Genomic DNA, 10,470 nt, shown 5'->3' on the forward strand with positions numbered 1-10,470 from the left:
ATCAGTTTTTGAAGCCCATTCCAAACGCACATTTTTCAGGATTTCTCAAGCATCAACTTCAATATTTTCAGAAGAGCCAACTTTGAGGGTTAATAATTTTCACATGTGACCTAATCAGGTCAAATCCTCTTGCACATGTGTTCAAGGTATGTTCATCTACCAGTGTGCTAAGTGGCGGCTTTTGAAGTGGCGATTTGATATTTTTTCAAATCGAGTTTTAGGTGCTACTTAGGTTGATTTAACAAGTTCAGATTCAGAAAAGCCTAAGTAGGCAACTTTGACAGTTAATAGATTTTGCCTCGGATGTCGTAATGGTGATCCATCAAGTGCTCTGGATTCTCAGTTTTGCAGTCTATCGGCGTGCTTGCTCCCAGGGTCTGATCAAGTGTTTTGAATAATTTTTGAAACTGATTCGGGAGGCTTCTCAGGTGTTTCAGACCAAGTGTCAAATTTGCAAGAACATCAAAATGAGGGTTCCAAATTCAGTTCATCATATCTCGGGCACCTCCAATCAGCATATCAGAATGTTCTCACCCAGTTAGTTGCTCAGAAACGAATTTTTTTTAGCCAGGCCCACCCGAGGCCCAACTAATGGCAGCATTTGATGAGGTCAGTTAAGGCTCACCAAGAGAAATCAATATTGTTTAAATTGCTTCGATTTAAGCAATATTTTGTTTGATATGAGGAATCATTCTCGGGGGAAAATAGAAATACTTCAAATGGATGCATTGGAGAAATTTAAGAAAGACCATGGGTTTTGAGTCATTTTAATATTGACATAAGTATTTGTCAATATTAATATTATGCGGATATCTAAAGAAAAAGAAAAAGGGTGATTATCTAATTTTCCCAAAATGACTTCAACGGGGGAAAATAAAATTGATTTTGAGAGCTTGTTTTTTCCCTCCCAAAATTTTATCCATGGGCCCATTGGAATTTCAAAGGAAAAGAAAATTAAGTTGGTCTTAAATGAAAAAAAAGAGGGAAATTTTAAATATAACTTGCTTGGTCGTTAGGACCCGACAAATGCTTGAGAAAAGGGCATAGGTTTCAATTAAAGGTTTGTCTCACGGGACTCAAAAGATGGCAAGCTTATGTTAATCCTTTTATAAGAATTAAATATTCAATGTACCCCATTTAGCTTCAAAGGTCATGGCGGGACCCATGAACCTTAAAAGGGAGCCTACAAATCTTTTTAATGCAACATGTGAGGCAAAAAAATTATCTCGGGTGAGTTTTATGTTCACCCAGGATGTGCGCGGGATAAGCCCGGGTAGCAGGAAGGTCAACATGTTATCCCGCGGACTTGAGCGAAGATAGTGGATAAGCGGCAAGATCAAAGTCAGCCCGACGGAGGAGATTGATTGCTTATCCCATGCACAAAATGAGTTGGGCCAAAACCCGTGCAGGGTAAGCGCGAAAGGGGAAAGGCCCTTGCCCCTCTATCATGTGTGAGGGCATGTATGAAGAAAAGATCGCATGGGATAAAAGAAACAAAGGTGCAAAGCTAATCTCATTGCCCCGCATGTAGGACAAGTCATAAAAAGAGCAATGCGGGATCAATGAATTAGGGCGAAGGAAGGAAGAATGCAAAAGGAAAGGCGACCTCCATAAAAGATAGAAACCCTAATTATTGTCATGGATGAGCAAAATGGTCGTTGCTATAGGGAGTACATGATGAACAGTTCTTCTTGAAGAGCTCATGAGCAATTTGGAGAAAATCAAATCAGATAAGAAGAATTTTTTCAAATTTGATTCATTGATTGTCTGTCTATCACTATACTTCATGAATAAAATCCCTGAGACAGGCAGGGTTCAATGGGCATTTGAGTTACTGGTAGCTACTCAGATCAAACAAGGTCTACAAAGATTGAGAAATAAAGAGAATCAAACAACTGCCCTATGGAGTTTCTTCAAAACTTTCCAAGGTAGAATGAAGAATAGGGAAAGGATCCCTAAGGAAGTAGTGGACAAATATGGAGATACTATTTGTTTCATGGTCAACAAGGACTGGTGCCATATGGAGGCAGTAGAGCCAAGGACAATATGGATAATGTCAATGGGCTATGAGGTTGATGATCAAACTCTTGAAGGCTATGATCAACATCTTTTGAGCAAACTGGTTGACCCTCAAGAACCAAAATTTGGCTCATTCAAAGAAAAAGATATGGAATTTCATAAGAAGTTTACTTAGCCTGAAAGGAAAATAAAGGTAACAAAAATGGTGGAGGTTGTGGATGAATAGATGAGCTTTACCAGAGAAGATATCAAGAAAGCCAAGGAGAAGAAGGCTCAGATGGAAGCAGAGGAGTAATCAAAGGAACCTAAGACTAAATTGGTTCCCTCCAAGACAAAGCCTAAGGAGACTAAGTCTTCTCCTACTTCGGTGAAGCCATCTCCTCAATCAATAGCCTAAAGCTCATCCAACAAAGGAGTATTGAAGTAGAAGCTGAAACCAAAAAGAACTTATATTGTTGTATCTCCTGTTGAATCCAAGATAGAGTCAGATCAGGAAGCCGAGAAAGCAGTCAGATCAGGAAGCCGAGAAAACAAAGAATAAAGGATAATTTGTCATAGTAGTAAGGAAACCACAGTCTGTTGGTGCCCAACAAAGCAAGAAGACAAAATTATAACCTTCTCTAATCGATAGGCCACAAAGAGGAAGAAAGATAAGAACAAAGCTTGATGAAGGTCTTGAATCTGACAAGGTGGAAGGTAAATATACCATCGTTCCCCCATTAACTGCAAAAGAATTGATTGATGAAATAGTTATTAATGGTAATCTCAAGAATATTAGTGCATACTATGAAAATCTTGATGAGAATGATCAAAGGGAATTTGAGGAAGTTGTTGTGTTGCATTTGCATAACTTCAGCAAATCATTAATTGAGTTAGAACGTAGAATTCCAAAAGATCTATATAATATTCTTGATGCTAGAAGGCTAACTGCAAGTCGAGTAGATAAGGAAATGAAAGAACATGAATTGATCAATATCAGTGCTTGTATTTCACAAAAAGAAGTTGATAGACTCATGGAGCAAGCCAACAAGAAGGAATTCTAAAGCAAAAATAGAGTAAATAGGCTTATGATTGGTAGGGTTGAGGAAGTCAGAAAAGAAACTGAAGAGATATGGAAAAAGTTCTTAAAGAACAATTGGTTTCCAATCAAAAGTATGATGATGACTCACAGAAGGAAGATATTTCCCCTCCAAAAGTACAAGCAGATGCTCTAGGTAATAAGAAGGATGAAACTTAGATAGAGGCTCCAAATCTAGAAGATCGGGCCAATATAACCCTTGATGCAGAGGACAGTCAAAATCCTCCGGTTGACAAGGACAACCCGGAGATGGTGGAAGGGAAAGTTGAAGAGGCCAAAGAGACACCAAAAGATGATACTGCACCAAGTGGTGACACCGATGCAAAGGTTGAAGAAAAAGAAAAGGATGAAGCAGAAGCACATATTGAGCAAGAACTGGATCAAGGAAAAGATGCAGGAAAAGAGGAATCAGTGAAGGACAAGGTACAGGATAAGGGCGAAGAGGTGAATAAGGGAAAGCAAAAAATTGATGATGATCTCAAAAATCATGGCAATTGACACACCGAAGGACAAAGGGAAAAGGATTTTTCCACAAATATCCATCAATTTTGATGGACCTCTTAACATTGGACAGATGTCTCCGACTGAAAGGCTGATGGTTGCTATAGCAGTTCAGGCTCAAGCTAGTTAGGACTTGGTTAAGTCTGAGGGTGATGACAAAAATTTGATTGAGATGTATGTAAGTGTTTTGAAAAAGGTGGTATCAAAACTGCAATTGGATCCAAATTCTAACCCCTGCAACAAGCTATTACAGTTGATCAACAATATCAGTACCAATTTTGAGTCATTGGAAAAGGCAACCACAAAGCAAGTATTGGATAGATTCAAGGAGGTGCGTATGCAGACATTCCAAATGATGATTGAAGATGATAGGGTTAGATTGAACAAAGGACTGCAGACAATCTCCGAGGCATTGAGTGAAGGAGGAAAGATATATAAGTCATGCCTCATATTGCTTTAATTTACATCAGATGTAGACAAGCAGATATGTGTTTGTCAAGGCAAGCTTGATGGTATATCTCGGTCATTTGATTCCAATGTAGCCCTTACCAACAGTATAAAATGACAAGTGATGGCTCTAATTGATCAAATATCGAGCCTAAATATAGAAAAGGATAGAATACTGAGGCGGGTTGGTGAACTCTGGAACCTTATTGCCCCCCAAATGGACACCATGTTGAGTAACAAAGTAGATTGCATGGCATCAATGGCACAACCAGTTCTGACAGACTTGGAAGATATGGAGATATATGCTTATGTTTTCAGTACTTTCATCACAGTTTTGGACAAGTTGAAGAATGGGTGGGATACCCACTTAGGATTTTTGAAGACTATTTTTGTAGATATCTTCAAGTATGTATAGAATATCTGGTATATACCCTTGTATATAAGTTTTTCAGCAACACCCCAACTTTGACATTGTTGTCAAAGGGGGAGAGTAGAGTGAAAAATGTACAGAGAATGATACAAGTTTTTGGTTGATAAAAGTTTTTGATTTTTTGGTCTAAGGGGAAGCCTTCAAAATTTTGATTCGTTATACAGGTTGACTCAACACTTAGTCATTTTTCACAAATGTTGCCATCAATGCCAAAGGGGGAGATTATTGGCAGCTAACACTGATCTGGTGAATACCAATGCATGGATAATGGATTAGGTTTTTCATTGATGGCAACTCTTTCTAGAAATCCTATTCGGTAGTTATGGATATTTGTAACTGGCAAAGGGAGTGGTCCAGTAATCTATCACTAGTATCTCTAGATAGCAGAGCACTTTTGATCTGGAATCTTTGTGGTGATTGTGGTGGTTGAATTCATGCATGGGATGATAGGGCCGACATGTAGAAATTATTTTGACATCATTTGGTTGATCCGCATATGTTTTAGATATCCGGTCTAAGCCGACACTTGGTTACATGTTACATTGCATAATATGGATGGCCAACTTGATGAATGTTTCATTTTGTGATTGTGGATATATATGATTGATGTAGAAGATCTTTTTCAAGTATGATATGAGTGAGTAGTGATAAAGAAACCTATTTGGTGAAGTTTCACATGCGCACTCTTGATCCAATAGCTGACTGAGAAGAAGAACAGGGTAGAGTTGCAGAGCGGTTACAGTTAGACTTTTTGCACTTAACCGAAACTCATCCAGAAATTGCTTGATGCTATTTTGGAGTTTAGTCATTGTAGTTATCATTGTAAATGATCTATACGTTAGTGAGACTTCCATATTGTAATTGAACCTTTGGTTCTATGTAGTATGCCTGAATGCAAGTGCATTCACCTTTTGTAATATTTATGTACTCTTGATCATAGTATATGAATATTGTGGGTTCCAATCCCACCATGGTTTTTCCCTTTCCGGGTTTCCATGTAAAAATCCTAGTGTTATGATTTTGTGGTTGATTATCTTGTGTTCCCGTGCTTTACTTTCTTGCATTTGCTTCTGGTGGTCTGAGAATAAGTTTGAAAAATTGTTTACCTATAGAACATTGATTTGCCCCCCCTCTCAATGTTCCTTGATTCCAACATTAGTGTATTGTGAATTTTCTCTTTCAGCATGTAATATTCTATTATTTTAAATAGTTATAACCAATGTGATAGCAAGTTTGACAAGCTTTCCAAAGGTTGCCTCCTACATGTATTGTTCTCATTTTATGAAACATATGATCCAAGATTATTTTAATTTGTCCCAACAAGCTTGGTGTCATTTTATCTTTCAGCTTCTCTTCAAAGAAGAGATTAAAATGCCCAAGGTAGAATGAGAAATGGTCTTTATATACACAAGGTTTTCAAGTATGATTATAGGAAATCTTTAATGAAGTGTTTCAGTGTCATGCATTGATACTTAGACTTAGTTGGTTATGTTTCACACTGTTTGAGTTTCAAGGGTTGCTTGTTGAAGGTTGACTTTGCTGCCCTAATAAGGCACTATTCATGGGGCTTGCATCTAGTCTTCAGAATCATCATATTCAAAATCTCTTTTAATTTCTACATTAGGAGTAGGATTAGTGTAGAAACCCCCTCTCAATGAAGTGCATAGATGCTTAGAAGCTAAGGTTAAAGCCAAAACCAGGAGTTCACCCATCTTCCTTAGTACATTTTAATTGGGTTGATCTGTTGTAAGTTGTAATGTTCTGAGTATTTTGAAGCTGAAAGTTGTTAGACATTATATAGGTTCACCCGCCTTGGTCTCACAAAGCCAAAAAGTAGGAGATCTCAGTCTTGTGATTGAGTCTTGTTCAGTTGCCCAAACCCTTCTCCAAGTTTGTTGATGAGTTAGTGGCAATTCCTCTAGAACTCGAATACTATTGGTTTGGAAACCAACACAAAGTCAACTAATGATGCAATTGATGAGAATGTGGAAAATGAGAAAAGTAATGAAAAATTTAGGATTTTTTGTGAAAGCAAGAAAAAAACTGAATCACTTAAGCATGCTATGTCTATTGTTGCAAGTTTCATTGAGTCTATTGGAAAAAATAGTTGATCTAAAAATATGAATGTGGCATGATGAGCTATAATAGCTGCTATAGTGAATAAAGCAACTTTGAATAAAAGGATGTTAACCACATTAGAGGAATTTTATAGATGCATCCTAAAACATTGGTAAGAGAAACAAAGAGAAGAGAAAGTATTGAAAACAATCCAATCAACCAATGTTTGAGTTTTAGTAGTTGACTTCCTAGGTTTGATATGAAATTGAACATTGATAAAATATTTGGTTCATAGTATTGACATACTAATACAAGGGTATCATCTAATGTTAGAGATGTTTTGAAATTTGGAGTGGGGTCCAACCTTAGTGATCCTCATCCAAAACACCTATTAGACACAACTCAAACTAAATTTTATAGAAATTTTTTAAATGATATTGTGTTACGTAGAAATATTACCATAAGTCAAAGATCATTTGAGAAATGTAAGCCTTGGTAATTAATAAGAAACAAATCTCTTGTTGTTGTAAAAGGCATGTGTAATTTTGTTATTATTATGTTGGTTTTTGATATATATATATATACACTTGTTGCACTTTGCATACTAACATGCTTATTTATGAATGTGGTATTCATATGCCACCTCAAACAATCAATTAGTTTGTAGCGGATTTATTTTGTGAAAAATCTAATGGGCAATTATTTTATTTTTGTTCATTTATTTATGGATAATACATTGGCTGTGACAATTTTTCATTATTAATAGAATGCATGCATGAGAGTATTGAAAATGATTTTGGACAACAACTAGTGGATGTTACAAGATTTAAGAATGTTGAGTATCCTTTAAAGGGTGGAAAAATGGGAAAGAGTGTCAATTTGATCACAAAAACAAGTCATTTGTTTATGTTAGAATTTAAAAGTAAGATTGTACCAAAATATGTGGGACACTCTTAACATGCCAAATGGCTTGATGGTGGATTTCACACATGTAGAAATTCATTTACAGTTGGAAGTATACTATCAGTGGTTGACTTTGCAGAAAACTATACCCTTGCTCCACAAAAGAAAATTCAATCTTAGTACTAGAATTCAGTGTAGGTGGTTATTTTTGTTCATATTGTTTATAGACATGCAAATGATAGTACAGATGATGATAAATCTTTTTTGAGGGAGTACCATTTATATGTGAGTGATGATTGGGTGCGCTTGTCAAAGTTTGCCCAATTTTGTTTTAACATATTTTATAAAAAATTAAGAGAAAGAGGAATCCATATGATAAAACATCTTGTATGGTCAGATATTTGTATAGGACAATTCAAGAATGCTCAAATGTTTATTGGTCAAGTAGGGCTCACAAGGAAAACAATATCCAACATATATGGAGTTATTTTGAAGTTGGACATGGTAAAGAAAAACATGATGGATCTAGTGCATGTGTTAAAAGAATTCTTTCTAAAGAGCAATTAAAATTTGAGGATCAAGTAAAATTTAAAGATGCATGTGCGATTGTAGATTGGTGCAATACAATATTATCTACTAGATCAATTGTGAACTTTATAATTCAACAATTCTTTTGGTTAGTTGAAGAAGAGAACAGTGTGCCTAAACTTGATTTGAGATAATTAGCAAATCGGTAAAATGACATTCATTTAAGATTTCAAATGCAAGTAGATGGACTATTTGGACAAGGGAGCTTGCATGTTTTTGTCAGTTTTGTATTTTAAGTGATTTAGAAGCATGTGGGAATACTTAATGGGTTGAAGAGTGGAATCAAAGATTCACATGGTCAATATGAAACAATTGAAGATATTGATCAACAATTTGCATCAGATGATTATGAGTGTTTTTTAAACCTTGTACAAAAAGGTAATTTAATTTATAAAATTTATTTCAATTTTTTCACTTTATTGTACCATGCATATACATGTAGATTGGTGAAAATATATGTCATAAATTAGTTATTGATTTTAATTTTATTTGCAGGACATGTGTATGCTATTGTTGCACATGAGGACAATAAAGAGTAAATATAATATTAGTTGGCTCGATGTGTTGAGACTAAACAAAAGTTAATTAAACCTCGAGAAGATGATGATGGCTATCATTATCTAATTGGTTCAGTGGTGGTTCTTGGAACTTGGCTAGGAAAATATTTGATAAGGAAGAAAGGTTTTCCTACATTCAAATAGTATGAAACATATAAGAAGATTATACACTACCCACATTTGATTATCGCAAAAAATATACAACTGGTGAGATATCACGGGAGACCTACTAATAAAGAGTTGTGGACAATTTCTATGAAAGATCGTGAGACAATTATAGATGCATTAGAAAAAAGAGAAGATGTAGATGGTACAATGGAATAAGTAAATAGAGGTATGTATAAATAGTTTTATGTAAATTTAAATACATATTTTTCAATGATATTAATATTTCTTTACATAGTTAAATTTCATTTATTATCATTTTGTACTTTGATAGATTCTAGTTGTGGATCCCCTTAAGCCATCTTAATGAGATGTCCCCTTAAGGCATCCTAATTAGGTCCATCTCCTTAAGCCACCCTAATTAGGTTTGTCCCCTTAAGCCATCCTAATTAGTTATCTCCCCTTAAACCATCCTAATTAGGTTCATCCCCTTAAGCCATCCTAATTAGGTGTCTCTTAATCCATCCTAATTAGGTCCATCCCCTTAAGCCATCCTAATTATATGTCCCCTTAAGCCATCCTAATTAGGTTCATCCCCTTAAGCCATCCTAATGAGATGTCTGATTAAGCCATCGTGTTTAGGTTCATCCCCTTAATCCATCCTAATCAAATGTCCCCTTGAGCCATCCTAATTAGGTCCATCCCCTTAAGCCATCCTAATGAGATGTCCCCTTAAGCCATCATAATTAGGTCCATCCTCTTAAGCCATCCTAATTATATGTCCCCTTAAGCTATCATAATTAGGTTCATCCCCTTAAGCCATCCTAATAAGATGTCCCCTTAAGCCTTCCTAATGAGATGTCCCCTTAAGTCGTCCTAATTACATCCCCCCATAAAAGTTGTATCCTATTTTTATATCTAGCTAATTTTGTTGTAGGTGGTGTTAATGACTACTACATGTCTATATGAGCATTTGAAAGTTTGTGACAAAGTAATGAATTCCCATAATATGGTAATCATCAATTGTTCAAAGTTTGTGACATGTTTTGATATAATATTAAAATCAAGTTGATATAATTTTATTAAAATCAAGTTAATATAATTAATATGATAGTTTTATTATTGTTTGGTATAGGTCCATCCCCTTAAGCTTAAGATGGTACAATCGAATAAGTAAATACAAGTGTGTGTGTATATATAGTTTTATATCAATTTAAATACATGTTTTTCAATGATATCGATATTGCTTTACATAGTTAAAATTCATTACTTTGATAGATTCTAATTATATATCCCCTCTAAACCATCCTAATTCTAGATCCCCTTTAGCCATTACTTAAGATGTATCATATTTTTATATCTAACTAATTTTTGTTGTAGGTGTTAATGAATACTACATGTCTAGATGTGCATTTGAAAGTTTGTGAGTAATTAATGAATTCCCATAATATTTTAAGCATCAATTGTTTAATTTTTAATTAAATTCTATTATTAGTTACATATAGTGCAATTTAATAATTTTTTTATTGTATTCGATTATTTAATTTACTTAACTTTATTCATTTGTTATCGCACAGGTCTCCTACAAGAATATATATTAAATACGATTGTCTCTACAAGTATTGCAATTGAATACCAATGAATTGGATCAATTTTGTATAATTTTGAACTATATAATTTAAAGTGGATTAATTCAATAATGTTATTTCTTGAGTACACTGAACTATTTAACAATGTGCATGAATTTTGAACATTGAGTTATCTTTAAAATGTGGATCAAATTT

The sequence above is a fragment of the Cryptomeria japonica genome, chromosome 1 (assembly GCF_030272615.1).
Source record: "Cryptomeria japonica chromosome 1, Sugi_1.0, whole genome shotgun sequence".
Classification (NCBI taxonomy): Eukaryota; Viridiplantae; Streptophyta; class Pinopsida; order Cupressales; family Cupressaceae; genus Cryptomeria; species Cryptomeria japonica.